The sequence below is a fragment of the Falco rusticolus genome, chromosome 6 (assembly GCF_015220075.1).
Source record: "Falco rusticolus isolate bFalRus1 chromosome 6, bFalRus1.pri, whole genome shotgun sequence".
Taxonomy (NCBI): domain Eukaryota; kingdom Metazoa; phylum Chordata; class Aves; order Falconiformes; family Falconidae; genus Falco; species Falco rusticolus.
In genome coordinates, this window is record NC_051192.1 from 10,228,068 (window position 1) to 10,241,536 (window position 13,469).

Consider the following 13,469-nt stretch of genomic DNA (forward strand, 5'->3'; position numbering starts at 1 on the left):
AGCTACTATAAGAAAAATGAGACTTGTGCAATACTCTTTTGCGTGCTCCTTATGACTGTTGTGCTTGTTCCTGGTTTTCTTGTATATGCAAGGGATGGGAAACCAAAAAAACTTGTGCTATTTATATGTTCCTCAGGCTGCTGGCTATAAACTAGTCTGGCTGCTTCCTTCCATGCCATTTCCACTGAATTTCAAGATGGTTCAAGCAGCATTACTCTGTTTTGTTGCTGTGGCTACACTGAAGCAAGACCCCTGTGATGGTTTCTGATCCCTCAGATCATGGTCATCACACTGAATGTCTTGGAGAGGGAGAAAATATGTGAACAAATGTATTGTACACTGTTGCTGTCTAATGGATAGAATTTTAGGGATAAAGTATGAGGGAATTATTAACTTATTAAGTTATGAATTTGATTCTGACACACTACCCTGCATAAAGCAGCACAAAAAGTTTCAGGGTTTCTGTGGAATAAGGTGTTTCTCAGTATAAGCCAAGGCTGCAGATCTTCCTATGCAAATTAATTTTTTTCTTCTTAGAGAGTACACATACCGGATCAAAATCTGGTCCTCAGGGAAATCCATCTGTTAAGAGAACACATGTCACTCCAAGGTAATACAATTGTAAAGTTATAATGGAGGTCTAACCAGACCCAAATAGAGTAATTTAGAAAACTTCTATTCCAATTTTAGCTGGTTTATCTTCAGCTTTCCTTTAAATTCTGTTTACATTTTCCAGCTGGAAACAAAGTACAACCTTTTATTAAAAAATGAAAACATGCCATATCTCATATTCCAGTATTTTGAAGTCTCCCCACCCCCAAGTATTTTATCATGTATCTGTAGTTATAGCACAACAGACCCTCAGTAATAAGTTGGAGATTCAAGGAATCAGTCTTTGTAGAGAATATTCTTATGTATATGTATGAATGTAGTGAATTCATTCTTAACTACATTTATTTTAAACCATTATTAAAAATTCACTGATTAATAAACCAGAAGATTGTGAGCAAGTTTTTAAGCATGATGTTGAGATCATCAGTGCTTTTGTCCATTGTAATTCCTACGCGATGTGTCTAAAATTTTATAGGATACAGAATTTGGGTTGTCTTTTTCTGTGGTTGATGCAGAAGTCTAGCTATTCTGTAATTATTATAATATGCAATAATGAAACAATAATTTCATTCCTGCTATGTAATGCACTCTACCAGCTTTAATTAAACCTAACAACCTCATTAGTGAATATCATTATATTGGCTTTAGGGAGGCAATACTATCTCCTGAATTAAGGATTATTACATGACTTTGGAGATCTGGCATACCAGATGTGCCACTGGGCTGCTGTTTGACCTTGGGCAATTCATTTAGAATCCCTGGGCCTCTTTTTGCCCACTGGCCGAGTGAGAACCACGGTGTTTAGTGTCTTTTGTAAAATGCTCTGCATTATATAGATTACCAATGTCCTGTTAGAGCACTGTACGTTTGCAAATGAACTAATAGAGACACAGAGAAGTCCTGCCCAAAATCACAGAATAAGACATTGTCTTTTCCTGGAATAAGGGTCCCCCCAGATGCTCAGTAACTTAATTAAAAAATAATTTTCCATGAATTATAAGAACATTCATTCCACACCACTTTTCTTACTTTGTGCTGGCTGTGTGGCCACCTGGAGCGCTCCCGGTGCTTGGGTGCCCACACGGAGGCATGGCCTGGGTTCACATGCCCACTCACCAGTGGAAGAGGGTACCTCTGCTCCACCACTTCACGCATGTTTGTAAAAGAGGTTAGGTTGAGCTTTGGCTCCTCTTGCAATTTAATAGACTTTGTGAGCCTTGCCCAGGCTGCAGCAGAGAGCTTTGCCTGGGGGGATGGATGCTCGTGTCAGGCAACACCAGAGACCCCAAAAACAGGAGAGTTTGAACACGAAGCTGTTGTTGAGACTTCAGAACTGGAATTGGAGTCACCTCCATGATGTGAGCATCTCCTAAGTGGTTGCTTTCCAACAGAAAAGGGGCATGTTTTTTAAAAGGAAAGGCAAACATGGCAGGAGAGGGTCCCATCAGGCTGCCAGCAGGTGCTGGGGACCGCAGGGGAAAGCATCAAGCTACCAGCAGGTGCAAGTGCCTGAAGGAGGGCAGCAGCAGGTGGGTACCACAACAGGGGTTGATAATGCTTGAGCTACTGGAACTCACTTTTCCATCAAGTGTCACATAGTTGGTATTGTTACCAACAGCAGGGTGCCTGTTTTAACAGAACTGATTTTTCTAGCTGCCTCCTTACTTCACCTCCCTCCCTGCATACTGCAGAGGGTACAGCTGAGGAGCCCCCATCTTGCTGTGCTCTTTTGGATATAGAAGATGCTTCATATTCACATTTGTGGGGCTCCAAACAGTTAGCTCCAATGAGCACGATTCCTGGTGAAGCAAGCTATAGAGGCAAGCGGGACGGGGCTGCTGAAGTTCAAACCACTGACTGGGGTGCAGTATGTACAAAAACGTTTGCGCCTACCACCATTTCTGGCAGCTTTCAAGTGAGAAGAAGAACCAGCTGGGGTATAAGGACCATTGACATCCTTGGTGCTTGCGAGGAGATTGCTAACTGTTTAGTGGTTGCAGCAAACTGGTCATTCATTGCTACTAACTGGTTGTAATGGCAGGAGAGCAGTATGGAAATGTAGATTTGTTAGAAATGCACAGCCATAAACTTCAGGTTATGAAAAAATGCCTTTCACATGTGAAATGGTGCATGGAAAAAATAACATAAAATATTTGTATGTTAGTATGTTTAAGATGGTGGGTGTCTGACTTTCTCTTCTTGTTTACAGTAGCTTAAATCTCAAATATCCATTACACTTAAACTCATATCGCCAGTGTGAAACTCCAGTGAATTTAAGGTTTGTGCCTCCAGTCTCGGGGGGGGGGTAGCAGTGGAAAAATGTGGGTGATTGCAAGTTGCAACATGAAGTTGCAATCTTTTCAGATTTACCCTCTAGTGATTTAAAGTGATTCATTCATCATGTTGGCTCAGTCCCTGGTTTCTTCTGAAGCAAGAACATGCCAAAACAGAGGGTCATTTGAACGTCTGTCTACTTTCAAATTTGACTGCCACATTTTCCCAGTAAGATGGAATCCAAGCAAGCTTTATCCAGTTTGGGCTTTGATACCCAAGCTGGCTATCTGTGCTTCCAACTGGACCTATGAAATGCAGTTAGCAACACCATCATTGTTATTATTAGAAGATATTAATATTCTGCATAGAGTGACCAGTCAGGAGTGGCCAAAGATGCTGAGCTCAGACAGATTTTCATTATGGAATCCCAGTGGCCAGCTCTCCAGTTTTTCCCCTTGCTAAACTTCATACAAATATGTTTATACCACCGGGTGTACAACCAGCAGACTGAATGTCAAGATGCGCTTTCCGTGGAGCAATGTGCCTAAGCCCCAGCCTTGATTCTGGGTATTGATTCCCATGCTGATGGTCTAGTTCTACCTTGGTGTCTGTATCAGTCTGTGCCCTCAGGCGGCCACAACGCCTGTGCCCTGGGTGGATTCCTTGTGTGGCACAGGCTGCAGCTGCTCCGAGTGCGGCAAGCAGCTTCCTTCTGACCCCCTACACCCACCGGCTGAGCTAGTAATATGGGGGTGTCTCTGTGACAATTATCTGTGGCAACTCCTGACATGCTAATGGAGAATCCAAGGAAGCTAACTCAGGGAAGACCACAAGAATTTGTGGATCACATAGTATCTCCCTGCATCTGCCGTGCAGATAAGCTCTGCCCTCCACCTCCGGCGGCAAGTCATGAGTTCATCGCCACCACATCCATCACAGGTCTCTGCCAGCCTGTGCAGAGTTCAGCTTCACAGCAAAGGTTTTTGCATCTCCCACTCGGAAGTATTCCTTTGCTGGCATGTATTTGACTAGCATTTATAAACAGTTTTGTCTCAATATTAGCTTGGTTTCCTAGGAAAACAGATAAATGAGACTGCAGCAGTCACCCATCTATCTGTATCCACCTGTCTTTCCATCTATACAGCTGCCTATTATTTACCCTCCAAAAAATCTTTTAACTCCCTTAGATATTTTTTCAGCTACATTTGATGAAGCATTAGAGACAGCTCCGCGACATTAAACTCCCAACCGCACTGTGAAAATCATTGCGATAGTGGCATCACACAGCTGTACCTGGGGCTCCCACCCCTCCAGAGGAGCAGCCACCACCTGGCCCAGCAGCACAAGTGTTGGCCCTGCAGCACTGGCATCAGCAGCACCATTGCCACCACTGTGTGCCAGCCTTCACCCAGCCAAGAACCCTGGCTGGGAGAAGGTAAACACTGGGAATAGTGGAGGAACTATAGGACTATAGGAAAGGGGTGGGTTTTAAGGAAAAGTAGGACAAAAATCTCTAGAAAGTAGGGGAAAAGCCTTCTCTTGTTCCTCTGCGCAGCAGACAATCTGACAGTTGTTATTTTTACCACATATTTCACTTCAGACTAATAGAATGAATTGAATTAGCCCATTAGATAGCAAGCTGTATTTGTCTAATGGTTTTTATATAGCACTGAAATCCAGATGACTGTTCCTGGTAATGCTTTCATTGCCAGTACAGATTGCTGTTGCATGAGTATGTACAAGTTGCCTAGGTACATTATATATAATTAAGGGTGAGCTCAATTATTTATCTTTCTAAAACATAAACTTTGCTTGTCCCTAAAATACAGATGCCTCATATAGCCGTACAATTCCAGCAAATGCAAATGCATTCACAGACGGTCCAGGCTAGGAAATGTCATGAGCAGGTCACCAGCAAATTATACAAGAGGCATTTTCATTTAATGGATCCTGGTTCTGGAGACAGCGTGTAGGTGCTGAGAGAACCCTCCAGTCTCCAGCTTGTCCTAAAGCATTGGAAATATTAATGAAATCATGCTCACAGCACATCTTCATTATTATCTCTTTTTTTTTTTTTTTTTTTTTCAGGAGAAAACTGAGGCACAAGAAAAAAGAGCCTTGAGCAAAAGAGTGTTTAGCAAAACTGGGCATCAAAATGCACTCATGAAGATCCTAGTGTTTACCCTTCACTCTGAGATCATCCTTCCATGATTCAGGAACTGTTTCATCATAGATATGCAGGGGGTGAGAGAGAAACAGTTCAATGGGAAGATTTCAGCTGTGACTGCAGCCGGAATTGGCCACAGTTCCTCGTGCTAGAGGTCATGAGTTTGACAGGTTTCTGCTGTACAAATCCCACAGCAGTACAGAAGCAAAAACCAGATGATTTCCATCAACTTCTTATAATTGTAAACAAAAGACAATGAGAAACATCAGGGAGTCACATTTCACTGGAGCATAGAGGCAGTGGGGGGCATAATTAGCATTGGAATCACATCTGCATCAAATTGAAAATTAGTAAAAATAAAGAAAACTCTTCACTTTGCCACTTCTCCGATGAAAAGCAGCAATTCCTCTATGCATAGCATTTTTTATTAAAATTGCTTTCTTACTACTTGCAAGATTTAAATAAAAGATCCGTAAAAATAGACAATACATTTTTGCAGCCATCTGAGTATATGTTCCCCACATGTGCTATTCATGCTCTTAACAAAGAAGGGTGGATAGACACCTAATTGTTTCTGGATTATCATCTTTCAGCAGCAGCCAGATCAGCTTTTTTGCTCCTTTCTATTAGATTATGATCCCTTTAAGAAAGCTGATGCCGGCACAAGTCACGCCTCAGAAAGATATAATGGAAAGCAGGAATTTGCAGATCCTCTGTTTGTCTTCTGCCCTTTGCAACCCAGACAGACTGCGCAGGGCTTGGGTGTCTGCACCGAACTGGTTTTGGGGGAGATGTGCTCTCCTGCACAGAGTACCGCCCTGGGATTCAGGGGACCGGGAGCTCTTCTGCCCCTGTCACTGGCTCATGGGTGACCTTGGGTAAAAACTCACTTCAGTTCTCAAACCTTGTTTTTCCTCAACTGTAAAATGATGTCAATGATGCCAAAGCCCTATATGAATATTATGGATTAAAAGATGTCCTAAGAGCTACCTATGCATTACCACTCCCTGGGATGATGGGGAACAGGAGGGGATCAAGCCCCTATAGATGTTCCAGCCTCCTTCGTCAAACACATCTTGAGACCTAGGTGAGGTGCATAATGCCTGCTTAGGAGCATCCATCTGAGACACAGGAATATCTAAATCGTTGACTCCTATCCCTGCTGGGGCCTCCCAGGGTAGCTGGCTGGGAGAATGAGAAGTCCTGGTAGGACAATGTGAAGCTCTGTGCCCCAGCAGGGCCCTGCCTAGAGCCACCCAGCAAGGACACAAAGCTCAGGGACGTGCCTGGGCACCTCTGCCATGTCCACCCTGGACACCTGACTCAAGGCAGCGCGTTTGTTTCCTCAATCCATCTACGACGGGGAGCACAAAGCACTCCCCTAAGCCCAGGGACTGAGCTAAGTGGGGCTCGGATGTGAATTGTAATTTAAAGCTTTTACCTAACCACTCTGCTAGCACTGATCAAACAGTGGAAGCTGAGCTGACAGGTTAATCCCATTGCCAGGAGATTTCAGTATTTCCAAAGCAGGTTTTGTCTGGATTTGGAGTGAAACCCCTGAGGCTGCCATTCGTCTTGGGAGGGAGCAGAGTCCTTGTGGGCAGCGGAGCTGGTGGAAAACAAGGCAGGGTTCAGCCAGGCCGGTGCTCTGCCAGAGCTGTTTCTAAAACTAGCCATGTATGGAAGGCTTCGACCTTGTCAGCTGTCATTTCCAACAATAAAAATGCTTAGTACATTTTTTTTCCTCTTTCCTGAGCAACTCTATTCCAACAATACGCAATAAGCATTTGTCCAAAAAGATATCTGCAAACCACTAAGCTTGCAAGTTTGCCTCTAAAGACTCAAAAGCTTCACGACCTCTTTGAACATTTGAGCTGTCTTATTCTGCTGTTTTTCTGACGATGTGGAGAAAGGCCCAGATGAGAACAGCTGTTCTACAACAGTTCTCGACATAGATGAGATGATCTTACCGCTGCAGCTGAGCACTCATCCTGCACACCTCCCTCTGGTTCTGGGTCTGATCCATACTCACACAAGCGTGAGGCCAACTTCTGTCTAACTTTTGAATACCACTGAAAACCCACAAGAAATAATCGCTCTTCCTGAAAATGACTTGCCCCAACGAGTGGAAATCATTTCATAATAGCTTGTAAGATTATAATTCCTCGCTATCCAAGCCCCAGTGACACAATAAGATAATAAATCTCACTGAAGAGTGATCTGTGCTGTAATTGACAGGAATATGTAGGCAGAGAACGTAAATCTCAAAGTATATCTGGAGCATCTGGATAGGCGATATGTGCACAGTGAAGATGACAGAACTGGGCATTTTGCACTTGGCACGATTAAAATTTGTTTGTCAAGCTTAATTATAAACATAAACTCTAATGTCAGTTTTCCATCCCTCATTTGAATGCAGTCTGATAATTTCATCGGCTCTGATGATGATTTATGTGGCTGAAAAGTAACATTAGGTCGCAATCCTGCTTTCCCAATTTGGTGCAAACATCAACAGCATCTCTAGATCACCACTGTATCACTCCAGAAATCACTGTACATCTGACACTGCAGAAAGCCTGTGTTGTCTCCCTGACACACACACAGGCACACCCTGGCTTGGGGATCATTTTACCAATTTCCACATGGTCAGCTGAAAAAAGATTGCATTCCTTGCCAGACCACAAAACTGTGAGGGGGTGAATACTTGTTAATAAAAAAAGCAGAAGCACTTAAAGAGATTAGCACACAAATAAACCATTACAAAAAATAGGTAGAGTTTCTATTGCAAAAACTGTTCTAAATCTCCTGGGTATTGAAAAATAATGTGCATTTTAACACATTTTCTTGTTTCAAAGCATGCTATTAATAATTTCTTACCAAAATATTAGGTAAGAAAGCCATCATTTGTAACTGTAAATTAATGGCAAATCACAACTTAAATGAGATGGGAAAAAAAACCTGCTGTCTTTTGTGAGTCTCTCTCTAAATATTTCCTTTAAGTTTTATAAAAGGAAATATTATGCATCCAATAAAAGCATGTTTTGTAGCTAGTTAGGTTGATTTGCATATTGTTGTGTAACAAAAAGAAAACTGTCTCATCTCCCTTGGTGTAAGGAATGACTGGAGGTGGAATTCCTCAGTGATGCCAGTCTGTCCTTACTTTCGCTTTCTGTCTTCAGGCCTTTTCTCGGTTTTTGATGTTTTCCACCAAGTCAGGCAAGAACTGTCTCTTGTATTACTTAAAATCTTCTGCTTGTCCTTCATACTCATCCTCCCCAAGCAGGAGGTTGAATTTAATACAGATGGAAAGGATGACTGTGATTTGCTGCAATGTCCGAGAGACTGAGGCACATGGCCCCACAGAAATGTTACTGGTTTGTGCATTTTTCCTTCTCTAGGCAATTCAGAAAACTCTTAATCAGTCAGGCATAGTCCTACCAGCACTGAACAACCCGTGGTAGAGCTTTACAACACTGTACTTCACCTCCCGGTCTTTTTTGTAGGAAGAGTTGCAAATGTATCCACAGATGTCTTATGATTTGAAAAAATAAGTATTAAGATCTTTGAACCTTTGGCTTGATTATCTCCTGTGATGTCACTTTTGTGGCAGATTCGGGGGGGGGGGGATGTGTGTGATGACTTTTCTTCTTGTAGTTGCATGCTGCTTGTCCTTACTTGAAGCTGTATGCTGGGCAAACACATCACCAGGCACAGTGCTGGCAGCTCTAGGTTTTGTCTGCAGCTTAACAGCTAGGCCTAAAAATAATAAATAATGTTAAGATAAAATTATTACTTCATGTCTTTAGAATGAAAAAAAAATATTTTACGTATAACATGCTGTATTTGTGAGGAAAAGCCTTGTAATCAATCATAGCATACAAACTGTTCCAGATATACTATTTAAGTGCTTTTTGAAGGTAAACATGTTATTATGCCTTCACGACACTAAAAGAGTTTATAGTCTATCACAAATGTGCAAATCAGGTTTCTATGCATGTATCCTTTGGTTTCACGGTTTCCTTTTCTTCACTTTAAACATATCTGCATTCAAGGAGTCCATATTCCATATTGTAACATCAAGCTGTGGGGAATGAGTTTACAAACTGAGGTTGGTTTTCGAGGAGTGCTTGCATGCTTGGTATTTGTGTTGATGTTTTTCATAGATTTTTTTAATGTATAAAAAGGCCATGCGATTGGAATAAAACTATACACACTCAGATATTCTGAGGGTGTTTCAGATCCTGGAGAGGGGGAATCCTGGCAAAACACTCAACCTTACTTTGAAAGCCACAGAAGACTCCGTTCAGGGGAGGAAGGGAACTTATTGTACGTAAATAAGCACAAGCACTCAGTTCCTGAGCTCCTGTGGCACCGTAATGCTCAGCCCCACTCACTGCCTGTAGCACTACTGGCTGACTTCTGCAGGACACATTGATTTATGGAGGGAAAGTTCTTATAAACAAGCAGGCAGCCTTATTTAGTGATTTACGACCCAACTTGGAAGAAAGAAAAGAAGTGGAAAGAACAAAAGTTAGGTCTCGATGAGAGAGCACAGCGTGTCTTCGCTGTACGAAGGCTTCAGCAACTGCAAGGACAAAACGGGTGATCCATTGTGTGGCACGGTGGAAATCTTGGCAGCACAGCAATGCAACTACACGGGAAACAAAGGCGTCACAGTTTGAAGCTCCGACACATCCCCAGATCACAGGAAAGGCTTCTCACCTGGTGTATGTCTGATTGCAGGCTTAACACTGCATCTGATTAGATGTGTCAAAAAAGTAAAGCTTGCAAAAATCGTTTCACAAGTGCTCTGTTCTTTGAGGGGAAGAAATTCTTCCTTCAAATGTATTACAGTTCTCCTAAGGATGCACATGGAAACACATTCCAAAACGTCCTGCCTGGGGATTTAGAAGCTTCAGTGTTGTGATTTCTCCTTTACATCATTCTCTCCTGTGGGTGCAGCTGAACAGAAGGCAGTAAAGGCAAACTGTAATGCTGGAAAGTCAAGAAAAACAGAACTGTTGACCCTCTAGCCAGTTAGTAAATAAAAAAACCCTGGGCATAGCAGGGAAGCGCATCCTCCCCCCAGACTTTGGTTCTTCAAGGACATTAACGTGGGCTGATTTTCATGCAGTAACAGTTTGCTCTTGCCAGTGCATGTCTAACAGTTCACCCTGTGGCTCTGCTCTATTAGCAGTGATGAATTCCAGTCAAGGGAAGCAAGTTAAGCTGCAGTATCTCTTGAACTTTAAAACAAGACAAAGCATTAATGAGGAGCATCATCGGCTTATCTCCACAGAGTGGTGCCTGATGCTTCCTCTGTTTTCATGCCCCTGTTTTGTGATTTGCAAGTTTCTCTAGAAACCAAACCCTCCTTTTCCCAGTGTTGCTCACTGGTCACAATAGACCCAGCGTATTTCTGGGAATGATTTCTTGTTAGCTGCACCTGTACTAGTAGCCACCAAGAGAAGGAGAGTGTAGAGCACAGAGAGGGTAGCCTGCCAGGACTGGCCGTTAATTCAATGGTACAAGGTGGTTTAACTGCTCAAGGCTGCACTCTCCATACTGCCACGGTAGTGAGCTGTAGTGACACCCTTGCTTTCTGCTTTGAGTGCTTCATCTCCCATTTCCATTCCTGACCCTTCCAAGAAATATTCAAATAGGTTTTCTGGTTGGAGGATGAGCTGCACTATACGTGTGTGTGCGCGTGTGTGTATAGAGCTGGTGAGGAACAAAGACACGCTGAAAACTCATTAGACTAAAAAAACCACCCTACTGTACTCAACATAAAAGCTAGCAGCAAAGTTTGAAACCCACCACAAAGGCTGAGAAACTGCATGTTAAGGCACAGCACCCTATGCTTAACCCACATCATCCTGCCTTGGGGCTGCGCTGTGCAGTGCGCCGCAGAGCCGCAGCATGCCTGTGGGAATGAACCAGCGCTGCTAACATGATCTTCAGGTCCCGTTTGGTAAGCGGCTGGAGGGTTCCTGTTTTCTCCTGTGCTTCCCCTCCCACTGGAGAAGCTCCCTGTAAACACTTGCAAAGTTACCTGATTTCTTCCCTTTCCAGCCTGCCCTCACACCCCTCCTCGGGCGCAAGAGCAGCAGGGCCAGCAGTGAGCCCAGCAGCCTGCCTGGCAGGCTGGTGCGCAGTGATGCAGCCTTTCCTCGTGGGACTGGCGTAGTTGTTGCTTCTTGCCTGGCAGTTGGTTTGCCTGCTGGGGCTGCCTTTTGTTCTGTTTGTGCAGTGGCTGGCACAACGGGGTCCAGGTGCAGCGTTTTTAAATAATGCCATCATGCAAATGGGAAGACACATCCCCATTTGCCTTCCAACAAAGCGGCTGGTTTAGAGCCATCTCTGCAGTAAAATGAAATGAATCTTCACATTTTTCATATTGAGGCATGTGCTGTTTGCTAAGCAACTGGGCATTCCTGTGCAACTGTCACATCTTCAGGAAGATTGCACCACCTTTGCCCAGGGCAGAAGGACTCACACCGAGTTGGCAGTTTGTGCTGTTCTTCTGCTTCTCTTACTCATGCCCAGGGAAAAGTTGATACGTAGCACCAGACTTATTCGAGATGGATGAACCAGGACGATGAGCAGTGGCAAGGCCATTGCTCAGAGCTTAATTGTTGTCATTGGAGTATTTAGAAGCATTCGGCTACTTTTCCTCTTTAACTTTTTACTGATTTCACAGTACTTTTGGAGCTAGAATTTTTAAAGCCAAGCTAAACGTGATTTCCAGGTGAGCCAGGAAAGGTGTTTTTCTTGGCCTTGTGTAGCTGAAGGGCTTCTAACTGTGCTGTGGCTCTATGGTGCTTGATATGAGTGACAATAAATGAACTCCTTATTGTGAATGGCTCTGCCTTTTGCTGTAATACCAATAATTGTAGGCCTTTTGTTGCTGTTGCCCCTAACACTTGAAGAAATTTATGAGTAGGAAGATGAGGTAGGTTGTAGACAGGTGGGGTCAGTCTCTTCTCCCAGGTAACGAGTGACAGGACAAAAGGAAACAGCCTCAAGTTTCTCCAGGGGAGGTTTAGATTAAATATTGGGAAAATTTCTTCACGGGAAGGGTGGTGAAGCGTTGGGACAGGCTGCCCAGGGAGGTGGTGCCGTCGCCATCCCTGGAGGTGTTTAGAACCCACGTGGATGCGGTGCTGAGGGCTGTGGGTTAGTGCTGGGCTTGGGCAGGGCTGGGGTAGTGGTGGGTCCTGATGATCTTAAGGGTCTTTTCCAGCCTAAATGATTCTGTGCTTCTGTGATTCTGTGAACATCATTTGGAGTCACTTGTGCCCTTTGCTGAAGTTTCTTTTCTTCTAACACTTGTGCTCTCCCTCTCATTAGGTTTGATTCAGAAATCATGGGAATTAGCCTGATTTCAATGAACTTCACATTCCTTTCTGGGGAACTGGAGCATGAGAGGAGAATGGAATTAATTTCATCTGATGTTAGCTGGATAAAAGTAAGACAAGGCATCTCTTCTGAATCAGTCATTCAGGCCCTGCAGTCATCAGTGGGAAGTCACCTCTGAAGAGTGGCTTAGGTGAATACCACAGCAGACATCCAAGGCCCATGGATGTGTCCTCTGGATGTGCTTGTGTCCCTCCATGCACTATGGAGGGAGTCTGGCTAATATGATTGCATTACATTCCTCACTTTTGGACTACTTAAATCCTCTTTGGGTCCCTGGATCCCACCCGCAGTGCCTGTGGTGGTGCCAGAGAGGGCTGTTGGATCAGTTTACTGTTGTTGGTTGCTTCTTTCAAGGATGTCTGGAAAAGAAGCTGTGTGTCAGGGTTTCTACCCATGCCTACTGAGTGCACTCTGTGCCAGTTAGATCCCACAGAATTTATGCACAGGGCCTGGGCTGAGCCAGTCCCTCCAGACTTATGGGGTCAGGACTCTACTGTATTCCCACAAATGGAAGCTCTCTGTTTAGCTCCTGTTGTTTGCGTTTCAGCAAACAATAATGATCTGAACCGGGCAAATGCTTGCTGCTAGTATCAGATCAGCTCCTGTGGAGATGCTTGGCTCTCACTGTAGTCTGTACACATTGTGTAGGATATGCTTGCTGTGCCCATGGGGCAGCAGTAGGATGAGGGCTTTTGTGGTGAGTCTGATGCAAAGGTAGGTTTAGTGGGAGAACTGTGCTCCCAATCACTGCTGATGGAGTCCCCTGGAGGAAGAGTAAAGTTCTGCTGGGCAGCCCCTTTGTCCCCTAGGCAGCTACAAACCACTTGAAAAATCCTACATTTTAATCAGAACACAGGTCTTACTGCCATGGACCGAAAACCTCCTTGTGCCTTGCTCATCTTGTAACCACCTCTGACAGCACAAGGGCATCAGGCTCACTAAGCACTCATGCTGACTGATCCTTCTCCCAGCTGCCTTGTTCCACACACAGCAGAAG